Raw genomic sequence first — 17,572 nt, 5'->3', positions numbered from 1 at the left:
AATTCCTCCCTGGAAAGGCCAAAGTATATAAGCTGGAATGGAGCTAAATGCACTTGCATGTCGAAGAGGGGTTTCTTGAATTTGGATAGCTTTGGTAGTGAAAATTTATACATAATCACATGATCTCGAAGCTCCATTGGACAACTTACTACTTTTAAAGCACCATCTCCTCACGCAACAAAATTCGCTTGCACTAAAGTGTATGACAAGAGCTTTGGAGTTAGTAGCAATGGGATTGAAGCTAAAGTAATAGGTACTTTGTAGATTGTCAAAGTGTTTGGAATCCTTTTATGACACAAATAATCAGCTATGGGTAATAGGCCACATGGCTTCTCTTGGAGAAATGTTTGATGATGGAATTCCTGCAGGGGGCACAGTTTTGATCCCTGGTTGGGAAACTAAAATTCCTGCATGCCATGTGGTGTAGCCAAAAAATAAAAATAAAAAGTTTGGTGAGTCTGTCATCGGTGATTTTGCTGTAATAACTTAAGCTTGGCAATCTTCTAGGAGGACCTTAGCAAAAGCTCAAAGAAGGTTTAAGGTCAGATCTAACTGGAAGTATGAGGATTCTCATTCTACCAGATGGAAAGTGAAAGAGCGAACATGCAGGGGGAGAAAGCATCGAGTTTGCTGGGAGGCATGTGGACTGCAGGACCGGCTCTGCAGCTGGAGTCCCCCACCTGGAGGCTTTCCCCCCAGTGCTGGGATGGAGAGGGCCTGCTTCCATGTGCAGAGGTCCAAACAGGAAGTAAAGCCCTCCCCCGACCCCCTGCAGGAGCCAATGAGCCTGAGACCAGGGCAGGAAAGCTCAGCAGAGGGTTCCAACTTCAGAGCTTGCTAGTCTTTTACTTAGAGGACATTTCCCATGTCCATGAAAAGAACCTCCTGGATGGTTTCTCTTAGCCAAAGAGAAAATATCATTTCAATGCTAGATATTCATAGATGCAGCCAAAGGATCAGTTTTGGCAGATGCTTTGGGAAATTCAGGAAAAGTTTAAAGGTGAGGACTTGCTACCTTCTTAGGGTGGAAGTGAGCTCCAGGCTTTCCTTTCAGCCCTGGAATTCTGAGTTTCTGTGCTTGACAGTCACTGATCTCTAGAGCAGAAGAAACTGACCCGGACACCCAAGGTCATGACAGTTCAGTTGCTCCCTGGCCATGTGACCTTGGCCCCTGCTGCATTTCTTGGATTCACTTTGCCTATTTGGAAAAGATGTGACTCTCTGAGAGATAGTCAGTGCAGGGGTTAAAGGCAAATTATCCCCATTTACAGCCTGGCTCACCCATTCCTGGGACAATGGGAGGGGATGGTGGTAGGGGGTGGTTGATGGTTAGTTAACTTCCCTGTGGTTTAGATTCTGCACCTAGAAAGAGTCCAGGGTCTCCACAGTGCTCAGATTAATGGCTGTTCCAAAGTGAGATCATGTAAATACTGGCTACCTTTAGCCTAGCTCTAATTTTATGGAAATCTGGGTAATTCTAGGCCCAGCACTTAGCATAACTTTTACCCCATATCAAGATTCCTAGGGATTAAACATGTTTCCATAGATATGGACATGTCTTGAGAATATTCCAAGGCCAGAAGTTAGTGTGGCTAAGTTGCCTTTTTATTACTTTTAAATATTTCTAAACCCTTTTAAAGAAAGTTGCTTTCAAAATAAGGTAAAAGATTGTAATTAGGCTTTGCAATATCTTGTAAAACCATACTCTCAAGGATTTACCTCTTTTGTATTAAATGGAGCTGTAAAGAATTAATTACCTGAAGAGATGGGTGAAAGTCCATCGACCGCTTGATGAGAACTGTCACTGCCCCCGGCTCAATAACCTGGGCTCCCCAGAGGGAGGCCCACTAGTATTGCAGGCAGTTGGGAGGGTGGAGGGAAAGGATGCTACTTAAATCTACCAAAAAGAAAAGTTGCATTTAGATTCTGTCATTCATTAATTCACCCCTCTTCACCCTCATTTGATAATCCTTCAGCTATTAATAACCTTTGAGCTGAGTGCTGAAGAATTGATGCTTTTGAACTGTGGTGTTGGAGAAGACTCTTGAGAGTCCCTTGGACTGCAAGGAGATCCAACCAGTCCATTCTGAAGGAGATCAGTCCTGTGTGTTCTTCGGAAAGAATGATGCTAAAGCTGAAACTCCGGTACTTTGGCCACCTCATGAGAAGAGTTGACTCATTGGAAAAGACTCTGATGCTGGGAGGGATTGGGGGCAGGAGGAGAAGGGGATGACAGATGATGAGATGGCTAGATGTCATCACCGACTCGATGGACATGAGTCTGAGTGAACTCTGGGAGTTGGTGATGGACAGGGAGGCCTGGCGTGCTGTGATTCATGGGGTCGCAAAGAGTGGGACACAACTGAGCGACTGGACTGAACTGAACTGAACTGACTTGAGAGTAGGAGTATGTATAAGAATTACTTGTTAGAATGAAGATGTCTAGTTTTTCCCTGATGATCTAGTAGAGCTACCCTTGGGCCAGCAATCTGCATTTTCAGCCAAGACAGTAGAATATCTGGGCTTCAACTTGGAAAACACTTCTTGACTATGAGGAATGGTGAAACCCACATTGGACAGACTTGTGGGGAATGTAGACAGAAGACAATTTCGTGCCTTTCCAAGTTAATGTTTGTAACATTTCAACCTTTGTACTATGACATTTATTTGCTGATATGTTTATTTGGAAACATATAATTAATATTTCTATTAATAAATATTTCAAAAAGATCTCCCTAATAATTCACTTCCACTGTCTGAAGCTAACTTTGGGCTGTGAAGAAAGCTCAGCCAACAGGATTATAGCATCCATTCTTCTGATTTGGAATTTAGATCTTGTATGCCAGTTGCAGAAGACCAGCATCTGATTTATCTAAGATTTGTACTTGCAACATGGAAATATTTAATTTATAATTTTTAATTTTAATTTACCTGCAAGGGTAGTCTGGAAGGCAGGACCAATTAAAATTTCACCAGTTTTCTAATAAGTCCCCATAGAAACCTGAGTTAATTGGCATCATAATTCCAGTTTATTGCAGTGATATTATAATGCCCTTTTCAGATTAGGATGAGTGGTTGTCCAGCTCTTCTTCCCTTCATCCAACCTGGGTGGACCTATTGGATATAAGTAGAAAAAAAGAGTGAAAGAGGGAAGTCTGGGACTTATACCAGGCTGTAGAAATTGGTCAGTCTCAAAGGTCATGGTCAATGACTTAGATAGAGGGGCTACTGTTATCAAGGCTGTCCAAGGTGTGGCTGGACAGAGCCCCCAGGAAAAGATGGTGGAAGTGGTTCCGTGTGGACTTCTCATCTGGAAAAAGAGCCAGCAGTTAGTATTCTAAGAGGGCAGGAATTCTTGGAAGAGACATTTGCAAGGGTTAGGCAGGTGCTTGGGTTCTGACACTTGGTCTGAGCTCAAGGCAGAGCTCAGTTGTGGAGTGACCAGCAGGGACTCAGTATGGATGGTATGTATCCAGGGCTGCAGGACCAGTGGGTACCTGAGTGTTCAGGGTTCAACCTCAGGCCATAGGCTCACATATTAAGGCAGCTGGCCAAAGGCCTCTCTCAATCCCTTGTTGGGGATAACTTGCTTAACTTTAAACTCTTTCTGTCTGGTTTAAAATAGTCTCAGGATACAGGAAGGAATGTCTTAGAATTTAAACCAATGCTGCTAGTTCCCATGGCTGGGAAGAGCATAAATGGATTATTCCCCAAGAATAAGGTTTTATAAAGCCTCTAGCTTGTTTGGAGGCTGAATGCTGATCCCAGAAATGGTAACTTCCAAAGGTCAAGTGTTAAGGGAATGGGGGAATCTTCAGGTTTAAATATGGTCCTCTTCTCATTGGATGGCTGGAAATAGGAACAGGATTTCATTTCAACTCCCACACCTGCAAAATTTTTCCTCTGCCTTCTTCATAGCATTTACTCTGATCTAGGACTATTGTCAAGTGGAATGTACATACCACACACATGCTTCTGTCTTATCCCTCATAATAACCCTAAGGCTTGCAACATTATTACTTTATTTTACAGATGAACAAAATGAGTCTTAAGAGAGGTTAAGTAACTCATCCAGTTACAAAGCAAGGCAAGGATCAAAACTCTTTTAGTCTGAAACAGGAGGGACCGGGGCAGGGCACAACCTTTAAAAGAATGGTGTAATCATGGGATATGACATAAATGGTTAGACTCAACTAGGTCTTGATGGCAAACGAGGCTTCCACTAGACTTTGAGCCTCAGCATATGCCCACTGTAACGCACCAGCAAGCTAAATACCCAGAGGCTCCATGATGGTTCCAAGGCTGACCATAAAAGGTCAACGAGTGAGAGGTGGCCCAGTTCCTGGAAATCCTCACCCCTTTCCCAGAAATTTCCCAGAATTTCCTAGAATACTCCTCCCACTCATTAGCTTATGAAATGGCCCACCCTTATAAAAACTGACAACCTCATACCCTGGTGCCCTCTCACCTTTTGAGATGGCCCACACACTCTCTCTGTGGAGTGTGTTCTTCTCCAGATGAAATCACTTCTTATCTATCACTCCAGTGCTCTTGCCTGGACAATCCCATGGGTGGAGGAGGCTGGTAGGCTGCAGTCCATGGAGTCGCTGAGAGTCGGACATGACTGAGCGACTTCCCTTTCACTTTTCACCTTCATGCATTGGAAAAGGAAATGGCAACCCACTCCAGTGTTCTTGCCTGGAGAATCCCAGGGATGGGGAAGTCTGGTGGGCTGCCATCTATGGGGTCACACACAGTCAGACATGACTGAAGTGACTTAGCAGCAGCAGCATCTATCACTTTGTTTTTACTAAATTCTTTCTGTGATGAGACATCAGGAGCCTGAGCTTCATTAAGTCCTGAGACCAGGTGTGTGATCTCAGATAAAAGACAGTGGGTTTAAGTCCCAGTCTGGGTTACAAGTCTGCTTCTAGATCCTTCTCCTTAACCATGATGCTCTGCTGTTGAAGATTACTTCCTACAGAGAGTACACAGTGAAGGCTACATCACATGTAGTGTGTACAATGAAGGCTATGTTGTACACAGAGTATATAATGCAGCTAAAGGAACCCAGAGGTGGGAGAAGATAGGGCTTCAAGTGACAGATCTGCCCATAGTAAGCTTTCTCAACGTACTTATCTTCCATTCATTAAAAGAAAAAAAAAAATTAGTGTCTTCTGTGCTCCTAGTATTGCTTTAGGGAGTTAAGTTGGCAAGGATTCCTGTCCTCATAAAGCTTCAAATAATGGCAGAGGCCACAATTAAAAAAAAAAAAAATAGACCTAGTAAGTACATTACAAAATAAAATGCAAAGTATTATTACCCCCAAACAGGGTTCACCTCTAGGAGGGTGTGAAGCCAAAAGACACAGTCAAGCAGAGAGTGGGAAAAGGAAAGATTTCTTACCACAAGTAAGGAGAACACTGGGGATCTTTCTGGAGGCAGTATCTCCCCAGACAGCAAAAACGGGGGAATTCTTGAGCTAAGGGTACATGCATATTCATGAAGGGGCTTGGGTGGTTGACAGAGTCCAAGGTTTAGTTGATTGAGGTCATGAAGGTCAGGAAAGATCAACTTCGTCCTCCCTTAGGGTCCAGTTGATCTCGTTGTTGAACCCTTCAGGCCAATCTTTACCACTGAAACAGAACTGGGAGACATTCTTTTTTACAGTTTTGCTTTTAATTAATTTATTTTAATTGGAGGCTAATTACTTTACAATTTTGTGGTGGTTTCGCCATCCATTGATGTGAATCTGCCATGGGTGTACATGTGACCCCCATCCCGAAGCCCCCTCCCCCCTCCCTCCCCACCCCATCCCTCTGGGTGGTGCCAGTGCACCAGCTTTGGGTGCCCTGTTTCATGCATTGAACTTGGGCTGGTCATCTATTTCACATATGGTAATATACATGTTTCGATGCTCTTCTCTCAAATCAATGCAAGACAGCAAAACAGACACAGATGTAAAGAACAGACTTTTGGACTCTGTGGGAGAAGGCGAGGGTGGGATGATTTGAGAGAAATGGGAGTCTTTACAAATGACATATGATCTTTGCTATTGTTTCTTCTCTTGCCTGATAACTGTCATTTGCCTCTGCCTTCTTTTGTTCCTTTAAGATCATTAACTACTGAGACCTGTTAAGGACAAGCTTTGTGGTCAGACCTCAATCCCAAAATGGCTTAGGCCAAAAATGGAATCTCTTCTGTCAAGAAATCCATTCCTGGCCCTCTTTCTCTGGAGACCCCCTACCCTATCTGTTTAGACTATGATGACAAATTATAAAAAATAATTACAAAATAAAAACAAAAGTAAACCTAATAAAAACAAATATTATATTGGTTATCACACTGTAAGTTTTATAAGGGAAAAAAATGTGTTGAAGGGACTTTGGGAATATAGGGGATGGTTGCTGCTACTGCTGCTGCTAAGTTGGTTCAGTCGTGTCCGACTCTGTGCGACCCCATAGACGGCAGCCCACCAGGCTCCTCTGTCCCTGGGATTCTCCAGGCAAGAATACTGAAATGGGTTGCCATTTCCTTCTCCAAGAGGATGGCTACATAATTTTAAATAGGCTACATAATTTTAAATATGATCAGGATAACCTCACGTTCACAGAGAAGGTGATATTTGATTAAAAAACAAACTTTAAAGGAATGAAGGTACTAGTCAGGCACATGTGAAAGGGGGAAAATTCCAGACAGAGGGCCTGAACAGTGTGAAAGCCTTAAAACTAGAGGCTTCTTGGAATATCGGAAGAACGGCAGGGGACCAGAGTGGCTGGCATGGCTGGAGTGGAGCCGTGGCAGAGACGAAGGGACATGCCCGCCATGAAGGGCCTCCTGGACCATTGTAAGGGATTTGGCTCTTACCTGGTGGGAAATGGGTGACCGTTGCAGGGTCTTGAGCAGAGAAGTGACTGATGCAGCATGAACTCAGTTTTTTTTCCACATCACAGGGCTTGTGGGATCCCAATTCCCTGACCAAGGATCGAAACCCAAGCCACGGCATTGAAAGCCAGGAATCCTAACCACTAGACCACCAGGAAACTCCTGAACTCACGTTTTTAAAACAAAAAGTACTTTTTAAAATGGAAGTCTAGTTATTGTACAATATTATATAAATTACAAGCATACAGTAGAGGATTTCACGATTTTTAAAGGCTAGACTCCGTTTGCTTGTTGTTGTTTTGGTCTTGAAGTTGTGTCTGACTCTTTTGAGACCCCATGGAGCAGCCAAGCCATTACCGCTCTCAGGACTGAAGCAGAAATGGGGAGAGAAGAGCGGTTCTGAAAGCCGGTGAGAGGAAGAGCTGAGAAAAGAGCAGATCCTGCTGTCTTACCAATCAATCAGAAGGAAGCCAGCAAGGGAGCCTGGGGGCTGGAGTCTGCAGTGCCTGACTGCTGGAGAAGAGAAAGGACCTGGGCTGGAGAGAGCAGAGAGCCAGCAGCTCAGATGAAGGCATAAAGCCTGAGGCTGGATGCGATCATCAAGAGAGTGAGAGCAAATAGGCTAACAGGACAAAGAACTGAGACTGGGCCTGTCCGTCCTTAAACATTGGAGGAAGAAAGGAAAAGCAAGCCAATGGCATTACATACAAAGTCCCCTACATGTGAACGAGCTCCATTCCGAGAGTTGGTCTGTGAGTCCAATTTGTTTGGAAATCCAACAAATGTAGCCTTCAGGTAAGGTAAGGTAAGGTGTTAGTTGCTTAGTTGTGTTCAATTCTTTGTGACTCCAAGGACTGTAGCTGGTCATGGAAGGCTCATCTGTCCAGGGGATTCTCCAGGCAAGAATACTGGAGTGCTTTGTCATTCCCTTCTCCAGGGGATCTTCCCGATGTAGGGGTCAAATCAAGGTCCCCTACGTTACAGGATTCTTCTCACTGTCTGAGCCACCAGGGAAGCCCTGAAGTTAGCCTGGTGGTTTAGTAGCTAAGTTGTGTCCAACTCCTGCGACGCTATGGACTATAAAGCCTGCCAGGTTCCTTTGTCCATGGGATTCTCCAAGCAAGAATACTGAAGTGGGTTGCCATTTCCTTCTCCAGTAAGGTTAGCCGAGGCACCAAATTAACACAATCAGCTATCTAGTATTGCAGGGTAATAGGTTTATAATAGTTTTCACACAAACAATAGATAACAAGCAAACACAAAAAATAAAGAAAACATTTCTAATCTTACAGTACAATTCCTTGCAAAGTACAGTAGGACAGCATAACAGCCGGTATCCAGGGGCTGGCACCCAGGGAACAGGCAAGAAGAGTTACCGACTTGGGGAATGAGGGGAGGTGAGAGATGATAGAGCTGAAAGATCGTCAGCAGGAGGAGACAGAGGGCAAAATGCAACGTCAGTCACGCCTGATTTTGATGGAACACACATTTGCATCTTCGAAAGTTTACACCTTGAAGGTAGGGGACTTGCCGTACAAAGAAACAGCTTTGACACTGGATCACAGCAGAAAGTAGGGAATCCTGGGAACCAAAAGAAGACCATCCATTAAGGGAGATGGTGTGATCCACTGGGTCAAATGCAGCTGATGTGTTGAGTGAGATGCTGGGAGAGAATTGACTCGTAGATTTAGCAACATGGAAGTTATTGTTGTCTTTGCCAAGAGACATTTCCAGGGTGTGCTGGAGATAAACATCCAAAGGGAATGGTCTTCAGGGAGAAGAGAATGAGAGGGCTTTCTGACCGCAATTCTAAGATTTTTGCTGCAAAGATGAGACTAATACTGGGTTGAGAAGTAGGGGAGAAATAAGGGTCAAGAAAAAGTATTTGGGGCAATGTTCTAGTGGAGAAGAAATGAATGATTCAGGAGAAAGAGGGGGAGACTATTATACCTAGAGCCGTGTCTTAGCTCTTGTTTCTTCTGTAGAAATGGGGTCAGAGTCTTCCTGTAATTTTTGAGGGGCTATTTGGTGAATGAATGAGATACAGGAGGACTCGACAGCACCCCCCACCACCACCAATGGTCATTGTTGGCATCAGCATTTCCACCTCCTGTCTGACTTTAGAGCATTCATGAGTCCCCCTCCAGGGAAGGAAAAGCCAGGTTCTTGGCACCTCCTGGGCCCTGGGCACTGTGCTCCATAAACATTAACTCTAATCTTCACAACAACCCGGAGCTTTATCTCTCACTTACAGAACTGAAGAGTTACATGGTACTGCCTCAGAGAGGCTAAGGAATTTATCGTGGGCCATAGCTCGCGGGACACAGAGCCAAGACTCAAATCCCGGTCTTTATGACGAAGCCAGAAAGTCTTGTCTCTCTCCCTGGCCAGCCTCCTATCTCATTTTTCTTTCCCTGCATCACCGTTCTCTCCTGCCCTCCTCTTTCAACTCTACTTTCTGCGCACTCTCGTCTAGCATCAATACCTACTCACTCCCGGTCATTCAAAATCAGCTCTGATAACATTAACACCTTATAGCGTTAATACCTAAAGTTACCCTCCTTTGGGCGTTGGTGATGGACAGGGAAGCCTGTGTGCTGAAGTCCATGGGGTCGCAAAGAGTCAGATATGACTGAGCAACTGAACTGAACTGACCCTCCAAGAAGTACTATTTCTCTTCTAAAAGGGACCCCTTGCCATGACAGACCTCCATTCCATTCCCACAACAAGTCTCTGTGACCTTTCACATATACGGCGATTGTTGGAGGACAGAACAGAGACTTGGAAGAGCTCCTGAAGCAGCGCTACTCACGGTAGCGGAGACACGGACGCGATCTAAGCGTCCACTGGTAGACGAGCGGATAAAGAAGACGCCTAACATTCATACCATGGAAGACAGCTCAGCGGTGAAGAAGAAGGAGATAATGCCTTTTGCAGCAACATGGGATGGGCCCAGAGATGAACATACTAAGTGAAGTCAGACCAAGACAAATAACACATAACATATGATAACACTTACAGGTGGAATCTAGAAAATGATAGAAATGAGTCTATTTGCAAAACAAAAATGGACTCACGGACAGAAAACAAACTTATGGTTGCAAAAGGGAAAATAAGAGGTTAATGGGTAAGCTAGAAGTTTGGGAGTATCAGAGGTACACTACTATGTGAGCTGCTACAGTTGCTACAGTTCTGTCTGACTTTTTGTGACCCCGTGGACTGCAGCCCACCAGGCTCCTCTGTCCATGGGATTCTCCAGGCAAGAATGCTGGAGTGGGGTTACGTGCCCTCCTCTAGGAGATCTTCCCAACCCAGAGATGGAACCCGGATCTCCTGCCCTGCTGGTGGATTCTTTACTACTGGGCCACTAGAAAAGCCCCCACCCTACTACATACAAAATAGATAAATAACAAGGACCTACAGTATAGCACAAGGAACTGTATTCAATATCTTGTGATATTTATAAGGAATCTAAAAATATATATACACACAGATACATATATAAAACTGAATATTTTGCTGTACATCTGAAACATTGCAGATCATCTGTACACCAATGAAAACTTTTAAAATCAAAAAAATTTTTAAATAAAAAGGTAAAAATAAAAATCCCTGAAATCCAGCTGCAAAGGCCAGTCTCTATGCCCCTGAAAGATTGTTCTGTCCCTTCATACTGTTTGTGTGGACTGCCGCTTATTCTTCAAATCTCCAAAACTTTTATGACCTCAACTTCTGCTGAGTCTATGCTATCAATAGCTGTTCTTCCTGAGCAAGTTGACCGACACTATTGTCCATCCCATTCTAAATACTCTTCTTGCCCTTTCACTCTCTCCTGTTCTCCTCTTTTCTCTTGCTCTCTCCATTACACACACACACATGCACACATGCACACACGCACACACACACACACACGGACTGCTCTCCTCGGAACTCGGAGAGGATTTGGGGAGGATGAAGTGACCTGCCACCGTTGCTAATAGGTCAGATCAATATCATGTAAGGCGCCCCATCCTTCTTCATTTTCTCATCATGAGGCAATCGATAGCCTTGCCTGCCCGTAAACCTTTCCCAGAGGCTCCGCACTTTTCATTCCTGCTTATTGTTTTCAGAGCTGAACCTCTTCTCTCTAAGATGCTCAGGACCAGAAAGGAGGACCTGATCCTAAATTCACCAGGCTCGAGGGGCTCATGCTCACTGCCGTGTTGCCCCCGTGGCACGTGGGTGTTCACATGTGTATGCAAATGAGTGCCTGCTCCATGGGCACCCATGAGCATCTATTTCTTAAATGTAAGGAGATCAATAGCATTACTTTCCTGCACCCTCGGGGAATATAACCTACCAGAGGAGGAACAAAGTGCAGAAGGATTTATTCATCCCTATAATTTAATGTCATATGGAAAAACTCCTTTACGCTGATGAAGAGCTGCAGCTGGCAAATAACATGACCTGGTTTCCAGGGATGCTGTTCAGTCCATTTACAATGTTCCGTCTGGATCCCAGAGCTTCCTGCTCTGATGAAGGGCTTGTGGACGTGCCTCTGACCTTACACAGCACAAGCACATGTCAGCAAATTGTGGTCTGAAGAGATAGAATGTTCCCTTTGGGGCTTCCCTGGTGACTCAGCAGTAAAGAATCTGCCTTCCAATGCAGGAGACACAGGTTCCACCCCTGGGTCAGGAAGACCCCCTGGAGGAGGAAATGGCAACCCACTCCAGTATTCTTGCCTAGAGAATCCCACGGACAGAGGAGCCTGGCGGGCTACAGTCCATGGGGTCACAAAAGAGTCAGACATGACTTAGCAACTAATTGATAACAGCAAACACTCCCTTTACCCCAAATGGAAATGACACCTCCATGGACCCAGCACAATACCTCCAGCTCCACTGTGAAGGCTGGATATTGTAGGCAGTGGCTGAGATTAAAACACACCTCACAGAGTTTCTGTGTGTGTGTTTAGGGGACATAAAGCCCACTCACCCAGCCTCCATGGGTCCTCTTCAGAACACTATCTTCCTGTTCCAGCTCCAGCGTTCAGTCTGGACCCAGCATCTGATGAGGGCTGTTAGATACAAAACACTTTCTCTCAATCCTGGCAAGAGTCTCACTCAGCCTCTTGACTAGATTCTGCAACCTATGTTGTGAGGTTTGTCAAATAGTTTCACGGCTGAAAACTGAGGGTAGTAGGGTAGACACCTGTTTTCCAACAGCAACCTGTATTTCACAACCTGGCTGGTTCAGAAAAAAATATTACACTTCAGAAGCATACGGCACGGTTTGGGGTTTGCTGAAGCCGATGTTTGGTGGCGAATAATTTCCAGTGACTTGGAACTTGTAGCTTCCAGGTAGAAACTGCCTTCTGTTCTTTCCTGGATCTTAAGTGTTATCTGTAGAGTGAACCCTTGATGTGAGGTGATACCTGGTGATAAATAAAGCTAGCAAAGTATTGCTCTTTCTAGAAAGTCTCGCCCATACAACCAAACCAACTGAATGAGTTTGGAAATTCTACAAAAGGAGGGGTGCTTCTTGCATTTTATACGGTGACAAGAGGCTTACAATTCAAGCAAGAGGAATCTTTCTCTTCTTTTCCTCCTTAAAAATCCTACAAGTATAAAAAGGAATGCATTTGAGTCAGTTTTAATGAGGTGGATGAACCAAGAACCTATATACAGAGTGAGTAAATCAGAAAGAGAAAGATAAACACCGTACTCTAACGCATATAAACGGAATCTAGAAAAATGGCCCTGAAGAATTTATTTACAGGGCAGCAATGGAGAAACAGACATAGAGAATAGACTTACGGACGTGGGGAGAGGGGAGGAGAGGGTGCCATGTATGGAAAGAGTAACATGGAAACTTACATTACCATATGTTAAATAGATAGCCAAAGGGACTTTGCTGTATAGCTCAGGACACTCAAACAGGGGCTCTGCATCAACTTAGAGGGGTGGGATGGGGAGGGGGATAGGAGGGAGGTTCAAAAGGGAGAGGATATATGTATACCTATGGCTGATTCATGTTGAGGTTTGACAGAAAACAGCAAAATTCTGTAAAGCAATTATCCTTCAATAAAATTTTAAAAGAATTAAAAGAACAAACAAATATACACACACACAAGATCCTACAAGTGTCTTGTATGGAAAAAGAATGGATATGTATATATATGTATATCTGAATCACTTTGCTTCACACCTGAGCCTAACACAACGTTGTAAATCAACTGCACTCCAATATGAAATAAAAACAATTAAATGAAAAGAAATGCCACCAGTGTATAGCATCTGACTCAGTGACGGTGTGACATGAATTCCTCCAGGCCTTGGACTTCATGGACTTTGGGCAGGGACCATCCCTCATCCCACCTCTGCACTCCCGAGAGTGTCTCAGCTACGGACAATGGACACTTCTCACAATGTAGTGGTAAGAAGTCCAAGGAGCAAAAAAGGCTACAGGAGTAGAGACAGGTGATAGAAACCGACAACTCCTAGTGAGCTTTGCACGGGAAACCCACTCACCTCACCCTCTCTCCACGGATAAGGTGCTTCTTTCCAGATGGACAGCTGAAGCCCAGAGATGCACTTGTTCTGGTGTGTAGCTTCCTAGCCTGAGGATGATCCCCTTGGAACTTGTGCTCTCTCACCTCACCCCTGCCTCTGGAATGACAGCCCCCTCCCTCCAGGCTGGCGGGGCACCCAGCATGCCCTAACTGTTATCGCTGGGCAGGAAGCCCTCCCAGCCAGGCTGCAGAGAGATCCCACCTTGGCCACCGTCCAGAATCCACGGGGCACAAAGTGATGGCCCTTGCTTAGCCGACACCGTCCCGAGACCCTTTTCCTACCCGCAGGAGGCGAGACTGGTCACGTCCCACTGCTCTGCCCACTTCTCGTGTTCCTCTGATTTTGCTGTATCCCCAGAGAGATGCTCTTAACCTCTGAAAGCCTCCCTGTCACACTTCCCTGGGCTATCACCTTGTCTCTGCTCCCTTGGTTTAGGTATAATTTAGTTCCGCTGCTCTCCTTGCGAGTCTCTGCAGTCTGGGGAGGCCTGATGACAGTATTCGAGTCTCCTTTGTGGTGAACCCTCCGGTTTGAGAAAGTCAGTAGGGTTGGGCCAAGTACCTTGACTTTACAAGGTCAGAATTGTTCACACCAGCCCAGTTAGTAGAATATAGGGGGATGAGAAAGAGGGGGGAAGTGGGAAAAGGAGGCGAGGATGGAGAAGGAGGAAGGGGCGGAGGAGGGGGAGGGGGAGGGGAGGAGGGAGGAATAATCAGGGAAGGGAGAGGAGGAAGGGAGGGCTTTTGAGTTTGTTCTTTTGTGTTTTTGCTTAAGTATTAACTTCTAAATCTGAAGAGGAAAACATACAAGAAGGATCATAACCAGCATCCAAATCTAGTTGGAACTAGTCCTTAGATTTGGACTAGTCCAAATCCATCCACAGGCTGATTAAGAGCAAGCAATGCTATGCCAGAAGTCTGTTTCCCCACAAGACTGGGCTTCTGCCTTATGGATGATCAGCTCCCAGGAACTTACCAGTCCCCTTGCCCCTGGCCATGACCTCTGGCATTAAGGGGGGACCCCCACCCAGGTGCCGGGGGCACAGTGCCATCTGCAGGGACCCTCACCAGCCCGTCAATGCAGGTGCTCTGTTCTCCCTAAACAGAGCTCACCACGAGCCCCGTTTCTTTCACTCTGACTCCATCTCCGTTTGCGCCCTTCCTCTGTTCTAACTGGAGCCTCGGGCTGTGGAAAATCCCAAATATCGTAATCACACAGGCCTCCCGAGTCTGCGGGGAACGGATGGGTAAATGAACCACTGCATGAAAAGCCGTAGAATATAGGCATTGATCTGAACTTGGAGGTGAAGTGTGTGAAATTGTTTATAAATTGTCTGGATAATTGTAGGCACTGGAGTGGGACATGAGGGCTTCCATCCTCTCTGGTCTTTGAGCAACTTTAATTAACTTCCAGACAGGAGATAGCATACTTTTCAGAGCCAAGCAGGGCTGGATTCAAATTCTCACTAGTCTGATTTGAGGGTTTCCCCTGTGGCTCAGCTGGTAAAGAATCCGCCTGCAATGCGGGAGACCTGGGTTTGGTCCCTGGGTTGGGAAGATCCCCTGGAGAAGGGAAAGGCTACCCACTCCAGTATTCTGGCCTGGAAAATTCCAGGCATGTGGGATCTTCCCAGACCAGGGATTGAACCCACGCTCCCTGCATTGGCAGGTGGATTCTTAACCCCTGGAGCACCAGGGACTTTATAGTCCATGCGGTCACAAAAAGCAGGACACTACTGAGTGACTTTCACTTTCAGTCTGATTTGAGAGTGCTCTCATTTTCATCAAGTCACAGTTTCCTTATCTGTGACATAGAGATAAAGTTTCTTTGAGTGTTGCAGGAAGACCTAAAATAAGGAAGGAAATCAACCCCGCATGTTCACTGGAAGGACTGACACTGAAGGTGAAGCTCCAGTCCTTTGGCCACCTGATGCGAAGAGCTGATTCACTGGGAAAGACCCTGATGCTGGGAGAGATTGAGAGCAAGGGGAGAAGCGGGTGACAGAGGACAAGATGGTCCAATGGCATCACTGGCTTGAGTTTGAGCAAATTCTGGGAGATACTGAAGAACAGGGAGGCCTGGCATGCTGCAGCCATGGGGTCACGAAGAGTCAGACACGACCGAGCCACTGAACACAACACAGAGCAAACAGAAGGCGGTCAGGTGTACGTAGGTGCTCATTCAATGGCGACTTCCTGGTATCCTGGATCCTCTTAGACTAGGACACAGATCTCTGAATCCTCATCCTGTTTGAACTCAGGGTGTCATTTTTCTCCCCCAAGCCAGCTCTTCCCCGCTAATTCCTTGCCCATCTGAAGGCTGAAGACCTCTTTTTAAAAATAAGTGAATAAGTGAGTGTCTGACTGCCTGGGTCCTTGCTGCGGGGTGGGCTTTCCCTGTCTGTGGCTTTGCTCCCTGTGAGGTGGGCTTTGCATTGTGGTGGCTTCTCTTGTTGCTGAGCATGGGCGTAGAGCATGCAGGCTTCAGTATTTGTGGAGCTCGGGCTTAGTTGCCCAGTGGCATGTGGGATCTTCCCAGACCAGGGATCAAACTCACGCTCCCTGCATTGGCCGGTGGATTCTTAACCCCTGGAGCACCAGGGAAGTCCTGGCTGGCGATCTTTGGATCCTACTTTCCCTGGCGTGAGGTCCTCTCCCCACCCTATTCCAATATTTTCCACTCTGCTCTCTGTCCCTGGAGACCCGCTCAAAAGTAAGGATGACCACAAGCACTTTGTTTCTGATTGAGGATGCTGATAGGGAGCAAGAATAGGAGATCAGATTGGGGTGGGAGGGTGAGGTCAGGGCATTTATTCCCTGGTTCCTTCCCTTGGGGGTCGGCCTGGACTGGCACCGTCCCTTCTCAGAAGATCAACACTCCTCTCAAGGGCTCTCTCTGCTGAACTTTCCTGTTTGATTCTGATAATAGATTCCTCCCCTGTCGTTTAGAACCTAGCCTCAGGGTCCTGGACAGTCCCTCATGGCCTTCTGCACCTTTGTAATTAGGCCCTTTATAAAACAAAGCAAAGCCTATTCAAATTATCTTAATTGGATAAGTCATCTGTGTCCTGTAGGAATTCTAACAGTTTCGGGAGATATGTCTCTCCTGACGCTCAAATCAAGAATCTAGAAGTCGTTTTCATCCACCTCTTCCTGTACCCCTAGTTCCCACTGGCCATCCAGCCCTGCAAGACATGCCACCCAAATATTTCTGTACCTGGGGCTTTCCTCTCTACCCCCTGCAATGGTCTCATCAGCTGAGACACTGATCATTGCGTGTCTGGGTTTCCTCAGCTGCCGGCCAGATAATTACCCTGACTCCACTGGTACCCTCTCCTTGACCTATCCTTCCTGCTCCCAACAGCATGGTTTGCAGATTCTTTCCCAGGTCTCCAGTCCTTAAGAGACAAGAATTCAGCACGGTGCACAAGACACATCCCAACATGAACTTGACCTGCTCCCTCTTCAGAGCCTGCTCCCCTCCTGGTCTCAGATCTGGCCGCTCAGGCCACCTATGGACTCTGCAGCCCAATCACGTGTGGCCACATCCGGGGCAGATTCAGTGGTACCAACTTGGCATGAGAGAGGTGGGGCGGGAGAGGAAGCAATGCTTCGAATGGATGGTGTTTCTGGCTCCCATCATCCTAGAACATTTGTCCCAAGATGCGGAGAGAAGGCAGGCAGCTGTAAACTTGCAACCACTCCCTTCCCCACCCCCGCGCCCACATACTCCCCTGCCCATCCCCCCAGTGTGAGTTCCGCCATTCAGCCTGGGGCTTGGGGAGAAGCAACGTTTTGTTGAACATGACTTTGAAACTCAAGCCAACTCCTTCATCTGCTGCTTAGACGGAGAAACACAGTCTCGTTTCAATATTGGGAAACAATCTCTCTTGGATGGAGTGAGAAGCGATACATCAGTTTCCTAATGAGTTTCCAAGATTATCTTGACTGTTGCAATCTTCCCTTAAAGACAGACAAGTGACTTGCCTACCATCCTTCACATCAAGGCTCTGTGTCCATGCAGCGCCTCTGCCGGGAGCATCCTGCCCATCCTTTTCTTACAAGGAAAACCTACGCATCCTCCAAGACTCAGCAGAAAGCAGGCAGGCACTCCGTCCCCCCATCCCTGGAAGC

The sequence above is a fragment of the Budorcas taxicolor genome, chromosome 24 (genome assembly GCF_023091745.1).
Source record: "Budorcas taxicolor isolate Tak-1 chromosome 24, Takin1.1, whole genome shotgun sequence".
Taxonomy (NCBI): Eukaryota; Metazoa; Chordata; class Mammalia; order Artiodactyla; family Bovidae; genus Budorcas; species Budorcas taxicolor.
This window is presented reverse-complemented; position numbering follows the sequence as displayed.